Below are 379 nucleotides of genomic sequence, written 5' to 3'. Positions count from 1 at the left end.
TCCGCGGGTAACGCAAGGGAAAGCGGGCGGCTCCAAAAAATAAAATTCTGTCACCTTTAGTTGGGAAAGTTTTAATGAGATGTATTCGGTTCACAGAATCCCGCGCAGACCGGGTGCATTGCTGCTCTTCTTTTTAACTTTTCATTGTTGTTATTTATAAAGTGAGAGAGAGAGAGAGAGAGAGAGAGAGAGAGAGAGAGAGAGAGAGGGAGGGAGGGAGGGAGGGAGGGAGGGAGGGAGGGAGGGAGAGAGAGAGAGAGAGAGAGAGAGAGAGAGAGAGAGAGAGAGAGAGAGAGAGAGAGAGAGAGAGAGAGAGAGAGAGAGAGAGAGAGAATTTTCGCTGTGCCGATAAAAAAAATGTTATTTATATTTCCAGCGG

Source organism: Penaeus vannamei, chromosome 4 (assembly GCF_042767895.1).
Source record: "Penaeus vannamei isolate JL-2024 chromosome 4, ASM4276789v1, whole genome shotgun sequence".
Taxonomy (NCBI): Eukaryota; Metazoa; Arthropoda; class Malacostraca; order Decapoda; family Penaeidae; genus Penaeus; species Penaeus vannamei.
This window is presented reverse-complemented; position numbering follows the sequence as displayed.